Here is an 18,572-nt window from a genome sequence, read left to right as displayed (position 1 = left end):
AGGTAACCCTGCTAATGCGGCCCCTGGAGCAGGTAGGTTTACACTGTAGTCTGAACTAGTGGACAGAGGCTTTAGATAGCAGAATAGCTTTAGATTCCTGCACGCAGAGTGTACTGAGCGTTTCCAGGCTTCCCACCGAACCTCAATCAGTCTTTCACCTTGCGGCCCGCGCTGCCCATGTTCATGCCATGTCCACATTTTGGAGTAGCCATTGTCACCCTCCATCTCTTTCCCAAAATGAAACTCTTACCCCACTAAGCACTAACTCCCCATCCCTCCTAGCCCCTGCCTGTGAAGAAGCCAGCTTTCTCTACCAAGCACTGGGTTTGAAAGATCTGTCCACATGAACACTGACTGCATGTAGGACCTTTTAATTGCTACATAGTAACCTACTTAACAGCATGAGAATTTGTGTATGCCTCAACCCAGCACTGGACTTTTAGGGTGGCTTCAAACTTTCCTCAAAAGGAACAGTGGTACCGCAGTAATTCTGGGCATAATTTCACCACAGGTGTGAGAAATTCCCTAGGGTATGGCCCTGGAAGGGGACGCTGACACAGAGGTGTGCTACTCTCCACATCTGCCAGATGTTGCCAAATTGTCCTCCAAAGACTCTGTAGGGAGTTGTTTCTTCACACATCACCCGTGACATGTGACAGATCTTATTGCTTCACTCCAGTCTGCAGGCATTAGGAGACCTGGGTTTCTGCAATCTGATAGGTGTGAGATAGGATCTCATTGTTGCTTGGCTGCACATCTGTCTCCCTGGAGTGAACATATCCTCCCATCTTGACTGGTCTTTCAGGTTTTCCTCTCCATGAACTGCACCAGAAGTGGATTCTCGTGCGACGATTCTTCTCGTGACTCCGTGTGCTCATGGGGCAGTGTCTTCAAGGTTCACTCGTGTTGGAGCATGGGGCAGAATGCCCCTGTGCCAGAAGGCTGACTCATGAACCATTGTGTGTCCATGCTCCATTTTGCCTGCTCGTTCATCTGGGTTGTTTTCAACTGTTTGGTTCTCATGAATAACAGTGCTGTGAGCTCTGGCATTAAAAAAAAAAAATCTACCCGAGCTTCTGCTTCCTGTCTTTTAGGTGTGTTCCCAGATAAATTGTATCATAGACTGAATGTCTAACTTGGAGATTTGTTGGCATTCTGAATGCTGGTCCTTCGCTCTTTGTATTTGCTATAAATACCCCATTATATATCTGCGTCCATGTTTATGACCCAAGGATTGGAATGCTAGCTCAAGGTCCAGTAGCTTGGTACATCTTGCTTAGATTACTGCCCTTGCCCAGTGCTGGAAGACACACTCCTGTGTTTTTCCTTGCTTTATTTCTTCATCTGTATTGACTTTGTGTGTGTGTGTGTGTGTGTGTGTGTGTGTGTGTGTGTGTGTGTGTGCTGTATGGTGGGGATCTGGTGTAATCATTTCTTCTGATATGATAGACAGATGACTGAAGAACAAATCCCTATATTTCCCAGTGGTTCACAATCCTACTCATCCAGGGCCAGCAGCCCTATCTAACTGGTGTCTAAGCACCCATCCCTGTGATTAATACATTTGCGTTCTTGGCCCAGCATTACTGTCTTCCCTGCCACAGCTTTTCCATACATTTTATTCCTCACAGAACAAATCCCATGCCATGCATTTCCTTTCAAGGTTTGGGTTTGACCCTTCACTCCTGCATGTAAATTCAAGTTCCATCAGCTCAGATGGACAGTTTACACTGAAAGAGGTGCTCCCATACCTTCTCTCCCATGACATCAAGGTCTCCCCACTACCACCTTCATTTTCTGATTGCACGTGACATGCCCCTGACCACGACAAAAACGAGTTAGTTCCAGGCCTAGAGCTTCCAGGATAGCACCCTTCTATCAACTTCACAGACCCGAACTCACCCTGGTAACTTCTGTTGTCTTCCTTTGAATGGCCAGGTATTCACTCTTTCCATGGGCATGAATCAAGGCCAGTGGGTCCCTTGGTTCTGGCTGTAGCTATATTATCTTCTCCTAGGACAGAGCTTTGGGGCCTGAAGGCTTGGCTGAGCAGCTACGATTACTGGATGCTCTTGCAAAGGATTGGGGTTCAGTTTCCAGCACCTCACATGTTGGCTCACCTGTAACTCTAGTTCCAGGTGATCTGATAACCCTCTTCTTGACAGAGAGCATGCGGGTGAAGGCCTGGCTGACTCCAGCTAAACAGCCCAAGAGAGAGCAAAGCGCAGAAGACAGACAGACCGTCAATTTCACCAGTGTCTGCCAAGACAAAACACAATAGCCAAGTCCATTTCCAATGGCCAAATAGCCTCTCTGTGAAGGCAAACTGCAGATTAGCCAGGAAGCTGAGGTCCACAGCCTGACTGCCTTCCTGCTGCTTCCAAGACAGCCCCTTCTCCTCCCATACCCATTGTAAGGCAGGTTGTAGTGTGACCGAGAAGAGGCGGAGTGAAGAGTTAAGTGGCTGAGTTTGACATCTAACCACATAGGTCTGTGAGGTGAAGAGCTCTGAAAAGGAGACACCAGTTCCTGCTCTTAGAACGTCCATTGTGCTTGCCTAGTCTGTCAAAACGTGTCCAGGGTTGGGGTGAGGGGATTATTCCGCAGGACAGGTCCACACAGCATCCCTTTTTGGTGCCAGAGTTGCTGTCTCCCTCCAGGGCCTGCTTCCTGCATTCTAGTTCCGCTTTCTTCTGAGTCTCCATCCCCTGCCTGCCCCATGAAGTGCCCCATCAGAGTCCTAAGGCCGATGCTCCATTTCTTTCCCTGCTGCCATGATAAAATACCCTAACAAAAGCGGCTGAAGGGGGAGAGGATTTAGTCTGACTCGCAGCTCAGAGATACAGAGCCACCAAATGGCAGGAGCTTGAAGCAGCTGGTCACATGGCTTCCACAGCCAGGAGGCAGAGACAGAGAGATGGATGCTTGCTGTTTCCCTTCCTCCATTCACAGAGCCCAGCATCCCATGGTAGGTGAATCTTATCATTTCCGTTTTCTTAACCAAGATTAAGCCCCTACAGTCATGTCCAGAGGCCTGTCTCCCAAGTCACTCTTGATCCTGTCAAATTGACAACACTGACCATCACAGTGGCTGATGACCCTTTATTTCTGGTCCATCCCCAGAGGCAGAGATCCACCCGACCTATGGTCCCAACCAGAGTCCTTTGCTTTCACCATCAAGTATCCCTTCCTGCCAAACACAGTGTCTCTATGCTATCAAAGCCTCCATCCCTGCCCACTAGGAAAAGGCGTCCTGCCTTGCAGCGCCTAAGAGCACAAGGAAAAATATGTGATGTCTACTTAACACTTATTTCTTGAGTCCTTGTGGGGCAGATACGTCCCAGTGAACTGAGTCCTAGAAAAAAAAATCAAGACACCAACTCTACCATGCACTGAACAGACAACCTTGAGTCTGTTGGGGTAACTTCACTCTGATCCTGTTTCCCTATCTGTAATCAGGGGGGTATATGGCCTCTGAATCCCCTTTCATCACTGATAGCCTATGGTTCTCTAGACAGGAACATTTTTAAGTACTGTTGGAGCATAGGATAAAATCATTAACAAACTTAGCAGAAACATAAGGAAAATCTTAATCCAATGAGATACAAACTATGTTGAGGTTGCTCTGATACTGTACAGTGGTTCTACATAGCTCCTTGGAAGTCATCCCTCTGTAGTTGTGAGGCTCTATTTCCATCATCAACTTGATTAGGGAGACATATTACAAGTTACATTTCTCCTTAGGAATAGTCTCTGTGAAGATACCCTGAGAGCTGTCTGAGAAACTCCATAGCCAATGGCCAATCTCCAGGCTCCAGCACCTTCCACAGGAATCCCTCACTAGAAGGAAGATGGCGGCTGCATTCACCCTAGACCTCCACTCTGCTGCTGTCCTGCCTACCTTTGCCAACAAAGCCACTTCCTTGTCCTCAGAGCCACCTCAAGGTCCCACTTCTTCTCCCTTTTCAACTTTCATTTCTCAGACCTGGTCTTGAGCCACGTCCTTTATGGCAGAAACAGTTCCCACTTCCTGTGGGCCCAGCATCTTCTGAGTACTTCCCCTACATACAGGGCTAGCTGCAGGTTTGACCCTTGCATCTCGGGGAGCTTTCCAAACACTGATGTCTACGCTGACTGGAAAACTAGCCAAGTCAGTGGGTTCTCTATAAAACATGAAGTGTTCTGGGGATGTAGGACCTGTCTTGTGTCCCCCTCTCCCCCAGGGGCAGTATGAGACAGATGGTACAGACCCTTGGTTTCTACCTCAAGAGAACAGACTCTCAAGTGGGGGAGAACCCTAAACTAGCACCTGACACTATTTTTCCCATTTTTCTGGGATAAAGGGCCACGGGTCCCTGTTTGGATCCCAGCTCATTGTCGTCAGCTCTTGACCTCTGTCAGCCTCGATTTCATAGTCAAATGAGAGCCTTCTCTTTTACAAGGTGGGTCATAGATTCTGTGGCCAGACAGGCAAAGTACTTCAGAGACAGAGAGACAGGACTGCTTCCTGGGTGAGGAAGGAAACACCAAAGCAGAGCCCACCCAGGTGCCAGGAGCTCAGGGGGACCTGGGGCAGTAGACGGAATGGGGGTTACGGCAGCCAGATAGCAGCAACTATGATGCCAATGGAGTTTCTGCTCTGCGGGGATGCTAGGAGGCACACTGATCTTTACTCTGGGAATATGGGCCTTTTCACTCTCCTTTTGGCAGACATAAAGAATGAGACCGGGCTCTCAGACCTTAGTAGAGAGGTTACTTCGTGCAGTAGACAGAGGTTAATGCAGAAACTCAAAAGTAGCCAATTCTCTCTCTCTCTCTCTTTCTCTGTCTGTCTCTCTCTCTCTCTCTCTCTCTCTCTCTCTCTCTCTCTCTCTCTCTCTCTCTCTCTCACACACACACACACACACACACACACACTAAGGCTCGGGACCTTTGTGGAAGAGGGAGCAGAAATATTCTAAGAGCCAGGGGTCAGAGAGGACCATCTGGCTTCTGGTCATGACGGACAGCTGCAGTCAAGAGCTCACAGCGGCCATGGGTGCCTGCAGGAGACCCGCACAAGACCAAGGCAGCTGCCATTCCTGATGGGTCCCAGGTGTAAGACATTCTATAGCGCTCAGGAGCCCCTGCCTGTAGCTAAAGAACTATTGGCAGTTGGCGAAAGGGTGTGGCCCCCGGTAAACCAAACTCAGCCCAGTAGAATACATCCATGAGTATATGGATAGCAAAAATTCGACACTGTTGGGGGTCGGTCATGAAGTTGGGACATCTTTAGAACTCTCAAAGACTTCATAAATGTAATACATTTTTTTTCCTTTCCTTCCTTCTCTCTCTTTTTTTTCTGCAAACACTAAGGCTGGGGTGTAAATGCTTTCCATCTCTACTCTGGGAGAGCCAGGGCTGTCTGGCACACTGCCATCCCACAGTCCTCTCCTAACGTGTCCTTTGTGACTCTGGAAGAAAGAGCCTGCTTTCTCGGGACTCCTTTGCCAAAGCCCACGGGTACTGCAGAGAGGCCCCTGGCTTTGCCTCCTTCTGTCATGTAACAATTCTCAGAAGTACGGCTGCCTCTCAACCTGTCTGTGGGCCTTCCCTTCAGGACAAAGGAATCTAAGTTCAGTTGGCAGTGACCATGGCAGCCAGCATCCCGTCCCCAGGGCTGTGAATACTGCTCCCAAATGCACTAAAAGGGCAGCTCCTGCCTCCCCATATTCTAAATCTCCGGCATCCAGAAAAGCAACCCGAGTGCCGGCCTTCTCCATTGAAAGACAGTCTAGAGTCAGGGCCTAGCAGTCCAGGCCAGCTCTTCCCCAAACCCCAGGCTCAGTTGGCTACAGAGCCTCATGGTCCAGGCCAGCTTTTCCCCAACCCCAGGCTCAGTTGGCTAATCACATGGACTTGGCCCTTGGCAGTGCCCAGGTGGCCAACACCTGAGCTTTCTGACCAGGTGTTTCTAGGTGAAACGGGCCTGGCTGGTCCCTTTCAGGAAGTGGAAATACAGCAAAAGACAAAAGCTCCAGAGAACTGGGACAAGGAGTGGACCAGGTCAGCCCCAAGGAACCATGGGAGCTGCAGCGGAAACAAAACCCAATGCCCACCCAAGGGGAAAAGCGAGGGGGGTGGCCCTTTGGCACACCTCTGAGCAAGCACTGTGACAGGGAAAGATGGCCAATGCTCTGACCTTTGTAAACTCTATGACCTTGAACTTCTGCTCTCCCGTAACTCAGGAGACAATACAGCCAAAGATTTTCATGATTGTACCGGTTCCTTCTCTCAGGGTTGTCTCAAACTGCCTGACAGAAGCAGGTTAAAGAAGACCAGGTTTCTTCCAGCTCATGGCGTGAGGCAGAGAAAGCCCCGCAGCAAGGGCATGACCACACAGCATCTGCCGTTGGGATGAGAAATGCATGCTGGTGTTCAGCTCAGTCTTCTTCAGCCCCAGGACTCCAGCCTATGGGATGGTACCAGTCACATTTGGGGTGTACCTCCTCTCAAGTTGGTAATCAATATTGATCCTCACAGCTGTTAATAATGGAGAGCTGGCATGATTCTGGAGTGAGTGACTAGAAATTCTGAGGGTTCTCAGGGCAAGTTGGTAGTTGGGCCCCCCTGACTGAATATGGCAAGAGGCACCTTCCGCTTCCTGGACACCCACAAAAATCACCCTTGGGTTCTGTGGGCCCCTGAAGAATTGCGAGAGAACCCGGAAGCCTGAATTTGGTACATTTCCTAAGAGAAGTCACAGTGCTTAGCTTCCCTTTTGTTCCCAGAATCCAGTGCCCAAGTAGCCACCAACAACGACTAAGGACAGCCAGGTTCCAGGCTATGTACACCAGGTGCCAAGACATTGGTAAAAGGCAGATGACTTCTTCCGGGGTTTCTCACCTCCCACCCCTCCCAGCAGGTTTCCTCAGATGATTGATAATCTCCATGGCAACCTGGAAGTCCTGATCACCCGAACTCCCCAGCACCGCCTACCCAGCCTACCCAGCCAGCTCCTAGGATAGTTCCCACTGCAGTCGGTCGCCAGAGATCCCTGAGCAAAGGTGATTTTGCAATGGCTTGCAGAGCTGCTAGGCAAGAACTTTGTTCCTGAAACCAGGTGCCGAGATGACAAATGCTTACTTCCCCTTAACGGTCGGTCGGGGTTTTATCAAGCAGGGAATCAGGTCTGATGAAGGCTTAGAATAATCAACCGGATTGAAGCAAGGACATTAACAGGCCAGAATAGCAGGGCATGGCCCGTGGGTAGTTTCCAGAACACTGTGAACCAAAATGGCTGCTGCTTTCAGCCTTTCTGCAATAGCTTGACCTGAGAACACAGCCGCGTCTCATGGTGGCTTAAAAGAAAGAAATAAAAGAAGAAGAAGAACTGCAGGCATCACCTGCTGATTGTTGGGCCACAGGAAGAGGTTTTTCCATATGCACGGTGATGATTCTAAGTGCTTTTAGGCAGGGAAAGCAACGGAGGAAGCCATCAACTCTCCCTGGACATGGGGACTCGGGGTGGGGGAGCACCAGGCTTTCCCAACCCCTCCGAACAAAGAACAAAAGCAGAAATTGAAACTTAAGGACAAAGACACAAGCCCTTTTCATTTAGCTTCAAGGGCGAGTTCTTCAGGTTGGCCAGCAACGTCTGCCAACCCCTCACCTAGGCTTCTCCCAGGGGAAGGGGAGACATCGTCTCCAGCCTCTCTGAAGAACCCATCAAGAGGCTTTTGAAGTGGAATTGGCTTTTCACAGGGTGAGAAATCTGGCTTCCTCTTCAGGAGGAAGGAGAATGGCAGGACCCAAGGCTGGAAATGCAGTACCAGGACCGACAAACGAAATGAATAGCTTCCCCCAAAGACCCTGTCTTTTCCGCATTCATCCATTCATCCGTGAGATTTATTAAATAAAATCTTCCCTCCCCGAGACTGTGGGAACATCAAGGCGTTAACACGTGTGACTCTGGTCTGCATTTTTGGGGAGCAGCTGCAGGGAAAGATGGACACCAGCAGACAGATGATTTTAACTTGGACTAGCTCCCTAGCAAAGGTGGAACAAGGGGAAGGGAGCCCATGGCTATGCTGAGAAGTCAAGACCACGGTCAGGGGATTTCGCCATGTGGAAAGGGAAAAAACAGGATTAGGGAAGGAGATGACAGAGTGTAGCAATGGAAATTCTAGCCTCCCGTGTCCCTGGGCCTCATCAGAGTGCCTGTCACTGAAGTCAGAGCGATGGCTCCATGAGTGAAGCGCTTACCTGTAACATGATTCAGAGGCCACAGGGTCCACTCGGTGTGAGCATGGTGGCCTCTGCCTAGCTCCACATCCTTCTAAGGTGAGAAAGGGGGAGGAGGCTCCCCAGAAGCTCTCAGGCACTCACAGACATCACACACACACATACACATCACATGCATATCACGCATGCCACACCACACACATACATACACATTATACACATGCACATATCACATACATACATATATATATCACACCACACACACACATCATACATGCATATCACACATACCACACCAGACACATAAACACACTACACACATGCACATATCACACACATATACATACACCTCAGACCACACCACACCACACATACACCATACGACACATGTATACCACAGACACATACTCATGGATTACAATGCCTGTTGTCCAATAATATAGAACCAAAGGTAATAGCCAGAAAAAGGAACACTCATTCATTGTGAGAATTTTTGTTTTTGTTTTGTTTTGTTTTTTGAGATAGGGTTTCTCTGTGGCTTTAGAGCTTGTCCTGGAACTAGCTCTTGTAGACCAGGCTGGCTTTGAATTCACAGAGATTCGCCTGCCTCTGCCTCCCACATGCTGGGATTAAAGGCATGTGCCACCACTGCCCGGTTTCATTGAGAGAATTTTCAAGAAAAATATCTAAGGCCGTTACCTTTGCAGGGTATTTCATTTTAACTCTCTCTGCTTTTGGCCTGAACCAACATGCCTCTATCTAGGGTCATTTCTGCTGCAGACTACTTTGAAAAAATAAATAAATAACCAAAGTACCTATTTCCTTCAAGATCTTCAGATTGACTTCCATGTTGTAATCAGTTAAGGAGTATTTACTGAGCTCCTCCCAGGTGCCGTATCCTGTTTGACATCTGTAAATAAATCAGTGGAAACACAGCTAAGGAGGTGGTGGTGGTTAGCATCGCTGTCTGCCTTTCCTTCTCCTTTCTGTATTCCTGTCACACTGGAGCCCAGGAAACAAATTCCTCAGGAAAAGATTTAGCCAGCCCCACTTCTCTGGAGGTTTATTTTCTATGCAAGGAGGCTTACTTCTGGGAAAAATTAGGGTAACAGTATATGACAAGAGCAGCGTATGGTTCCAATGGGGTCTAGGTTTTCTCCATCCGCAGCCAATGGGGGCACACTTAGAAGCTAGGGTGGTAAACTCCACATAGAAAGTTTCCCCCATCATGAAAGAATTGAGAAGACCAGTTGGTGAATGGAACCAATAAGAACTGGACAATTTGCCCAAAACCACTCAAACTCAGCCACCCAACAGGACATGTCCTGGGGCTCTCTGTTCGGAGTGGCTGAGACCTCCTGGGAGTGAAGACCAGGGACTGTGTTCTGTCTCTCAGCTTGCCCTAGCGATGTGTGTTCTCTTCCTTTAAGGGGACAACAGGGTAAGCATGCCAAGACTACTAGTGCATCGAATGGTTAAGGAACGTTGGCCCCTGAAAGCTCTTTCACTTCCTGCCCGATGCCTCAAGGCAGCGCTCTAATTCAGTTAGGCTTTGCTGCTGCTAACGCCGCTGTGGGGCTGCCTCATTCTGCCCAATTTTCAATTTCAGAACTGGGCTTATGATAATGGAACACTTGGTTTCTATTGCTTACAATTATACTTCAAGGCAGTCCGACTAGGGGCAAGAGTCAGCGATGTCAGGAGGAGGACAGAGTGAAGTGGGACAGAATGAGAGGGCCAGCCCCTGGGGACAGAGCCAGCAGGCAGCAGCAATCTTTCACCCTGCTTGGCAAAGGCCTGGCTCTCATGGGCTGACCTTGGTCTATGGGAAACTGAGTCCTTAGACCTTCCATCGACGGAGCAGTTAGCAGCCACCCCAAGAACAAGGGTCACCTCATTTGACTTGTGTCTTTACTCACTAGGCCCTAGGGTCAGCAAATGACTTTCCCCAGTGACAGACACCAAAAGAAGCACCCAGGAGAGCTATGTGTTCTCCAAACACTGCCAGAGTCCTGTGATGGGAGCTGCTGGGGGCTGAAAGACCCTGTTCCTACTAAAACCCGAGTCTTCCTGATTGCTCGCAAGGGTCTAGCTTAAAATACAGACAGCTGCTGTGTCTTTCAAGCGAGCTTTGTGCCAGGTACACAATATACGATGTACACCTGCTCCTTTAATCTTCCCATGACATACTGAGAAAAGGTAGACACGAAGTGGCTGGGGACATGACCTGGGTGCTGCCAATACGACTCTACCTGAGGGATAGGTGAATAAAAGTCTGGGTTCCTGAGTCCCAGCATGCCATTCCAGGGCTTTCTGGCCTCCTTGCTGCCTTTATGTTGAAGAAGATCCCTTGCCAGCTGTGTGGATGCATTTGTTCATTCAGTGAACAATTCGTGAAGGGTCTCCCACACTGTAAGATATAGAGACTCCTCCTCCAGATGAGACCAGGTACCACCGAGATAGCATGATCTGATTTTATTTGTATCAGAAAGGAGCCCAGGTTTATATCCCCCTCTCTTTGAGCCTCCCGGAGAGATTCAAAATCCTACCTGTCTACCTGTTACAAACCACTCCCTCATCCCACACTATTTGCAAACCTGGCATGCATCATTTGTCTACCTGATGACCTGTGCTCCCTTGCTCCTTGCTAGAAGAATCCTCTTTGGACCAGAGCAGCTATGGACCAAACCGCAAGTGCTGGGCACAGCCTCCTTGGAAGCCAGCAGAAGAACATCACCCAACTTCAACCAAGAAACCAAAGATCTGGGGTTGAGTGTATAGAAAACTTTGTTTTCTGGACAAAATGAGATCGAGTGGGTGTCAGAATATCTCTCCTTGCTCCCCCAAGACCTTCATCCTACTTTTGACTGCTAGGGCTGCAATAGCCACGAACAGGCCTTGAGACTGCACAGGCCGACACGGAAGCGGATCCCCAGACAGAGGTTCCTGGTAGACGACATGATGTCTCCTTTTCTCACCCCCACCATAGCCACGCCCCATACCACCTGTTTTCCTACAGCATCCTACGTCCTTCATGGCTCCCTGAGGTCAGGAGCCACATCACAAGCCCGAGCACACGTGCACACTCTGAATGACTAGAGGGCTCCCAGAACCGAATCAATTCCAAGGGTTCAGAGTGACAATTTCACAAGGGAAGGAGAGCCCGCAGATTGCAGGTTTGATGTGGCTTCAACAAAAAAGCAACTCAAAGCAGTTGAGCCAATCAGGCTCGATCTGTGGCCTGCTTTCCTTGACAGTATCTCTTAAAAGCACAGCTTAACGACTCCACGGCCAGCCGTGCTTTCGTTGGCTGTGCAGGGGGAAAGGGCACGAAATAACTCTCTGCTGAAATGGAGAATTCTTTGGCAGCACCTGAACCAAGCTCGTTTGTGCATTTTAAAACAATTTGCACTTGGCCTTGTGTGGTGCTGCGCTTGCCCACATTGCCCCAACAGTGCCAGTGCAGGCTTACTCTGCGATGGCACATCCACTTCCTGCCAGGACGGGGCCATCACCCATATGCCCTTCTTCCTGGCCAAGTCACCTAACAGCAATGGCAGTGGTCTCTTGAAAGGGGCACTGCAAGGTGAGGACTTGACAGCTTCCAAGTACTTTCGAGTGCAAAAGCAAGAGCAAGGATGAAGGGACGATGTGGACCACACCAAGCTGGAGCTGATGGTGGTAATGATGTTTGGTGACGCTGGAGATACTGCTGGTGATGTTGGTGATGCCGGCGATGGCTGTAATGGTGATGTTGATGGTGTGATTCTCCTCACGGTCGTCTGTCTCTTACTGGGTGCAGTGAAATTATTTTTGTAATTGCTTACTTCCTTTCTGCTGATCAAGTGGACTTAGGCTGACGTCCATGGAATCTACTGAAAGTAGATGCAGGCCTGAGAAGATGGTTCAGTGGGTAAAGTGTTTGCTGGACAAATATGAGAACCTATGCTTGGATCCCCAGAACCCACATGAAGCCAGACACGGTAGCATTCATCTATAACCCCAGCACATCTACATTGAGATGAGGGATGGAAGCAGGGGGATGGTGGAAGCTTCTGGGCATGGTGTACAATGCAACAAACAGTAACAGTCCCTGCCTCATGTGAAGTAGAGGGCAAAAACCAATTGACTCTGAAGTTGTCCTCTGACCTCCACAGGTTGCACTGTGGCAGACATCCACACGTGAGCCAGACAAGAAAGTGAATTCAGAAAACACTGAAGACTGTTCCACATCTTCTATGGAGGGAAAGCAGACACAGTCCTGTCCACAAAGAACCAAGGGACTCCATAACCCTCTCCTGGTTCAGGGCGAGCAGGTTGTAAAATAGAACCCATAAATTCCTCCAAAGCTTTCACAAGTGCATGATAAAACCCATCTTGGATGCTTCATCAGATGAGAGACCACACAATTCACACAGACATGCAGGAATACATGCACACACCAATCCAGGCTCGTTGCTATATGGGTGTAGTCCTAAACTCTACCCCGCCTCTCGTTTAGGATTCTAGGAGTGGAATTAGTCACAAATTTATGGATGAGGCAAAGTCTTCAGAGGTAAAGAGGCTCTGTAATGGTGCTGATATACCAGCTCAGACTCGGCTAGATCCACAGTGTAGACTTCTCTCTTCCTGATACCCTCTAGACTTGTGACTGGTCCAGGAAAGGAGGCAGAGACTAAGATGTGGCCACATCTTCATTCTGGTCCCAGGTGTCAGGGAATGGTGGCCTGGAGGCCCGCCTCTGCTCAGTGCCAAAGTCAGCATCACCAGGGCGAGGGACCCAGCTCCAGAGGTTTCTGTGAAGGAGATCTGAAAAGACACAGGCTTCATTCTCCGTGGCTGAGTCATCTCTGTTGGCTGAATCATTTTGAAATAGTTTCTATGTCAGACATGATCATTACAGAAAATTCGAGGCAAGCAGATCACTCTGGGAAAGGAAAAGGAAATGGCTTGCAAACATCTCTTGACTAGGAAGAACTGTTCTTCATGTCTTGGTATATCCTTATACACACATGCACGCAGGTGTGCACACACACAGACATGCTTATGTTAATGATAGAGATTCATCCTAAGAAATGCACTTTACACAATTTTGTCTTTGTGTAAACTCCCCAGACACTCCAGGCCTTAGCCGCAAGGTCCTGCCCGTTTCTCCTAGGTTGTGAACCCATACAGTGTGCTGCCCCACTGGATGCTGTAAGCAGCTGGAGTGCAATGTCAAGTATTCATACATGCAGCCAAGTGTGTGATGACACATGCATAAGTCATGCTAAGCAGTGGGTTGAACTACAGAGAATGCGACCGTGCTACTGGCTGATAGGAATTTTCCAGCTACATATTAACCCTATTGGCACAGTGGTCACTAGCCAAAAGCTTTATATGGGAGTGTCTCTCTCTCCCTCCCTCCCCATCTTTTCACTTCATAAATACATATACATGCCATGTCTGCACACATATTTGTTTTTACAGGTCTCATTAGGTTTAGTAGTTTAAATCTAATATTATAACATTAACATCTTCCTGTATTATTAGCTACTCTTTAAACTGATTCAGCTTTTTTTGTTTGTGTGCTTGTGTGCACATGCATAATCCACACATGCAGGTGTGCAGGTATGTATGGAGGTCAGAGGTCGATATCACATGTCTTCCTCTATCACTTTCTACATTACTTTTTAAAACAGGGTGCTCACAGTGAATTTATGCTCACTGATTGGCTAGACTTGCTGTCCATCAAGCTCTAGTGCTCTGTCTGTTTCTGACCCCAACTCACACCATGCTAAGCTTATACATTTATGCTGGGGAATCCACATGCAGGCCTTCAAGCTTGTATTCAAGAGACCTCTGACCTCCATACATACCTGCACACCTGTATTTACCAGGTGAGTGACCTCCCACACCTCTAAATGAGTTGTAATGGCCTTAAAATATTCCGTATATGTTTATAGCAGAATTTATTGATGATGCCTCTCTTTTAGATATATAAAATGTTCATTCCCTACACATTTAAGGATGGAAATCAGTGCCACAGACCTGGCCTGTTCTTGACACAAGTCTGGGAGTTAAAGTTATGAGATAGGAACATTTTTAAGCCCTGATCAACATTGTTGTCTTGCTCTTTGGGAAGACATTACTAAGTCATGCTGTCTTTGTCCCTTGTTAGATGGGACAGAGTTGCTGTAGAGTTCACATAGGAAACAGGGGGTTTCAGCTGGATCTGAGGGAGTCAATATTTGGAACAAAGATACTGGGGGGCCTATTTAGTAGTGTAGCCAGGAGAGAGAGAGGTGACCAGTGGTGTCTTCACTCCTTAGCCTTTGGGGAAGAAAAGGCACAGACTTGCTCAATAGAGCAAGGGGCTCTGGGCAGAAGACCTGCTTCATCACTAGGGTACCATGACAAGGCCACCATCTTCGGGAAGTCAAGCCCCTCTGTCCCTGTAAGGTGGGAAGGATGGGTAGTCCGCAGGGTGACATCTGTCACAGAAGTTAGGGTGGACAAGGGCAGCTTGTTTGTATGGCATCAGCAACCTTGAACAAGGAGGCAGATGACTTGGTTCAGGGGAACTCCAGGCTAAAGACAAGTGGCAACCCCCGGGGTGGGGCCATACTGTCTCTTAGATAGCAGTTCAGACCCAAGAGTTTTGAGCTATGGACAATAGGATCCATTTTCCTAGGCTTCTCCAAAGCTTTTAAAGATTTCATTATGTTTTTGTAGATGGGCCTCACATCCAACCAACCTTACCTGTAACTGGCAACCTTGTGGACAGTGTTTTTCCTTACTCATGGGCCTCAGTGGGGGACAAAGGTGGGGCTGCAAAGATATCAGCTGTCAGATCTCAAACTCACTCCTCACTCACTGCCCTAGACCCCAAACTTTCCTGAGTCTGCAGGTGGGAACCCCAGAGTGCCCCCAAACACTGAGCTGAGAGTGTTAGCTCCGTAAGGTTGAGAAAGGGGCCTCAGTTTACACTTCTTAAACATGTCATTGTTTAAAAAAGATTTGGTCTTGTTGCCTGAAATTAGCAAATAAAAATGTATATTGAGTTTTTAAGTGAATTGGAAATACATAAATCTACTTTTCCATAAGAGAGACAACATCTCATCAATACTTAGATTTATGATGGTCAGAGAGGAAAACATGGGGCTGAACGAGTGAGTTAGAGGTTGGGGAGATGATTCAGTGGATAAAGCACTTTTGACACAAACACAGAGATCTGAGTTCGAAACCCCAGAACGCTCATAAAAGATGTCTGCCACAGCCCCTCTGTGACTCCAGCACTCCCACAGAGACACAAGGCAGAGACAGGAGAGGGTCTACAAGCAACAGAAGAGGGTCAACGCGCAACAGAAACAAGAACAGGAGAGGGTCAACGCGCAACAGAAAAAAAAAAATAACAAAGAGACCCTGTCTCAAAGAAGCTGGACTAAATCCTGACCTTGAGATGGGTCACGTGACTTGGGAGGGCGCAATCTGATCTTTAAAAGGAGTGAATTTAGAAGTCCAAATAACTCCAACTTATGCGCCGTCACCTGGCTGAATATTCCTCTTTCAGTTCCTCTCCAGCCGCTTACTAGCACACACAGCTCCCAGCTAGCAAATGCACCATATCATTGGCACGCTGTTTTAGAATGTACACGCTCTGTGATGTGGGTAATATTATTTTTCCCATGCAGATGACTTTTTTTTATTGTGGTAAGAACTCTCGATATGAGGTTGTCTATATTAACAGACACGTAAGCATTCAAGAAATTAGTGGTAACTATAGGTCCAATGTCTGTAGTTTGGCTGTCCTGCTTCAGGGAAACTTCTTGCCCGCTCCCTTGTCTCCCCACTTCCTGGTAGACAGCTACCATTCCTCTCTTTGAGTGCATGAATGTGGTTATTTTCCAAATGCTGCGAGTACCTGGAACAATGCAGCGTTTGTTTTCTGTGACGGGCTCATTTCACTTAGCACAATGTCCCCAAGGCTTACCCATGCTACCAGCTGCTGTAGAATTTCCTTCTTCTTGAGGGCTGAATAATATTCCATTGTTTGTAGATGCCACGCTGCCTTTATGTGTCATTCTGCCAATGGACATTTATTTGGGCTGTTTCTACAGCTTTCCTATGTGGCCATTATGGTTAAATCCATGTAATGAAAGAGCCGACTGAGAGCCAGAGAAGTCAAGAAACCCTCAAGTTCACACAACCTGGTCAGACCAGGTCTTAACCAGCTCTCCACCTCACCTCCACCAATGCCCTGTGGACCTCAGCATTTGCAGCCACACCTGTGTGTGAAGCTGCCAGAGTCCCCCGTCTCTGCATGCTTCCCATGCAGCCCGCAGATGCTGCCACACTGGTTTGCAGACAGTGAATGCAGAGGGAGGCAAGCCAGGCTAAGCCATCTCCTCTAAAGGCCTGTTTCTAGTCTACATTGTCCTCCTCCAGCTGACCACTAAAACTCTCAAGGGGTGGGTCTGTCCTAAACTCTGGTTCCTGCAGGGTGGGCTGTAGCCTGACATCTTTTGTACCTGTGGGATCAGGATCCACAGGTCCTCTGCCTTCTTTGGGCTGACAGTGCTCAGTAGGTTGCTGGCTTCCAGGGATGTCCTCACAAGAGAGAACAGACTCAGTGAGAGAGAAACCACAGCCAATTACGAAGGTTTTTATGGACAGGAGTCCTAGGAGAGAAATCTGGGCCATCCTTGTAGAGCGGGGCTGGAGATGCCCTGGGAAAGAGGGACACAGAAGGAGGTGCTCTTACAGAGTGAAGACCCGACAGGAGAAAGAAAGAAGAAGCCGGTGGCTGGGCCGGGCCGGGCGTCTCTGCATCTCTCTGGGGCTGGGTGAGCTAGAGAGTGTGCCCACCTCGATGGCCCACCTGCAGTTCCTCCTGCCAGGGATACTGAGATGGGAGGAAGCACTTGCACTGACCCAGATGTCCCAACTAGCTGCTGACCTCATAGGGACCCAGTTCAAGGAAACTGAGAGTCTGATTTTCACCGCCACTCTAACACACAAAATGAGTACTTGGGTAAGGACCCCTTTGGGATTTTTTTTTCTTTCTAATTGGGACATACACCCAAGAAGGTTGGGGCGGGGGCAGGTGAATGTGACTAGGCGACCTTAGCTGTCCCCCTTCTTTAGGAACTTACCAGATCAGCAGGAAGTCCCTTCACCCAGACCACTTCCCAGCATCAGAAAGCACAGAACATCCTGTCCCCACAGCTCTGCAAGGTCAAATCAATCAGTGGCATCTCCGTCCCCTTTTCTCATCAGAGGCCAGCATGGCCTTCCTCATCAGCATTCTGTCGGCTGGGCGTTGAGGCTACAGGAACTGAGAAGTAGGTCACCCCACAGACTGGGAAGGCTGCTGTGTGGTTTCAGCTAACTAGGCTGCTGGAAAGCCCCCCTGCCCACAGTTATCCCCTGAGTCACCACCCCTCCGTGAGGCAGCAGACTGCCTCTGTCTGCAGCTAGCTTTGGTAAAGAAAGTTGTGCTGTGTGGGGTTTAGAGAAGGGGTGGACGTCGCCTCTGACACCAAATCCAGCAGCCTCACCCTCATTCACTGGAGACCTTCTAGTGCCTTCCAGAAACCAGCCTCGGTGGGTGAGCACCCGGGAGCACGGCTGAGGATGAATCAGCCCCATCCGAGAGTCCTGATGCTCTCACAGAGTCAAGCACCAGAGCAGCAGGCGCTAGCGCAGAGGTGTCCCAATGGCCTACTGGGCTACAGGTGGCATGGTGGGGGTGTACAGAGGGGCAAGCCTGGGACCAGATGACATCAGGGTAAGAGTCACCCATATCTAGATCCCCAAGTGGAGTTGGGGCAAGGGAGGAAGACAACACAATACTGATCCTCTTTGGACCCTTGTGTTTTGTTAAGGAGCTTGCATTTTACCCTGAAGATGCTGGGGATGGTCTGGGTATTTCCTGATGGAAACATGATCAGAATCTATTCAGAACGATGCCTCCGGGGCTTGGGAGTCCGTTCATTCAGGAAAGCACTTGAAAGACCTGAATTAAATCTTCAGAACCCATGACAAAGAAAAAGCACCTGTTAACGGCTCATGTTCATAATCCCCACTCCAGTTAGACAGAGGCAGGCAGATCCTTGGGGCTTACTGGTCAACCAAGCTAGCCTACTTGGAGAGTTCCAAGGCAGTGAGAAACCCTTTTTCAAGAAGTGGATAGCATCTGAGGGATGGAGCTGAAACTTTTTCATTTTTGGGAACAAATATCTGTAAGTACCAACATAACAAACTTCACACACACACACACACACACACACACACACACACACACCTCTGACCACAAGGATGTGGGGTCAGTTTAGAGACAGGGAGCCAGAGGAGAGGCTTCAGTGACC

General features: G+C 48.7%; 1 long non-coding RNA gene across 1 annotated transcript in view; it reads right to left on the bottom strand.

The window, feature by feature from the left end:
* Positions 1–17,512, bottom strand: part of LOC142856542 (uncharacterized) — a 62,240-nt gene extending 44,728 nt beyond the window's left edge. The window contains exons 1-2 of the long non-coding RNA XR_012911655.1: positions 17,358–17,512; positions 9,039–13,150 (exon numbers count right to left, since the gene is read on the bottom strand). This is a non-coding gene — a long non-coding RNA (uncharacterized LOC142856542). The remainder of the gene's footprint in view (positions 1–9,038; positions 13,151–17,357) is intronic.
* Positions 17,513–18,572: the final 1,060 nt, after the last annotated feature.

Source organism: Microtus pennsylvanicus, chromosome 8, assembly GCF_037038515.1.
Source record: "Microtus pennsylvanicus isolate mMicPen1 chromosome 8, mMicPen1.hap1, whole genome shotgun sequence".
In the NCBI taxonomy this organism is placed as follows: domain Eukaryota; kingdom Metazoa; phylum Chordata; class Mammalia; order Rodentia; family Cricetidae; genus Microtus; species Microtus pennsylvanicus.
This window is presented reverse-complemented; position numbering and strand designations above follow the sequence as displayed.